Below are 1,029 nucleotides of genomic sequence, written 5' to 3'. Positions count from 1 at the left end.
TAATATCGATTAATTAAAAAGTAATTGAACATTCAAATTTCTAATCAAATCAAAATTTTAAATTCAAATTTGATAGCATAAAAGAAATTAAGGAATTATCGAATCTAAGAAAAAAAAAGAAATTAAGGAATTATCGAATTAATAATATATATAATTTAAATTAAAAATAATAAACTATACTACTATTGCTTTATTGTTATCTTTCAAATTTTTTTAAGCTTTTATTTATAATTTTTTTCTTTTTTTTTTGGCTATTACCAAATGTTTTCTTCATTACAGTGATAGGAATACTAAAAAAGAGTGAAAAAAAAAGCGAAAAATTGAAAGTTTGCGCGATGACAAGTAACCGACGACAGTGTATCACTAAATAATGATAATGTTTATGATAAGTGTGATAATCACGATAACTATGTTGTGCTATTGATTTTCATTTGATAAAGGATTTGCAAACGAAATCTTTGATTACAGCAATAAAATAGAAATGTAGGTAATTTGACGTATTACGTGTTCGATTACGTCAATAAACAAACGTTAAGCAATAATTGATGGCAATTTATCATCCTTTTCTTTTTTTTTTGGTTTAAGATGAACAAACAAATTCGAAAAGCTCCATTTGTTGGTTAATTATTGTAAGCTAGTTTAGTTTTTTTTAAATTAGCCTAAAATTTTTTTGTAGCTAAATTTATTATTTTTTTTAACAAACAATTACGAATACTGCAATATTCTTATTATCATTATTATTATTGTTATTATTATTATTATTATTATTATTATTATTATTATTATTATTATTATTATTATTATTATTATTATTATTATTATTATTATTATTATTATTATTATTATTATTATTATTATTATTATTATTATTATTATTATTATTATTATTATTATTATTATTATTATTATTATTATTATTATTATTATTATTATTATTATTATTATTATTATTATTATTATTATTATTATTATTATTATTATTATTATTATTATTATTATTATTATTATTATTATTATTATTATTATTAT

This window comes from Loa loa, assembly GCF_000183805.2.
Source record: "Loa loa unplaced genomic scaffold supercont3.738, whole genome shotgun sequence".
NCBI classification, from domain to species: Eukaryota; Metazoa; Nematoda; class Chromadorea; order Rhabditida; family Onchocercidae; genus Loa; species Loa loa.
This window is presented reverse-complemented; position numbering follows the sequence as displayed.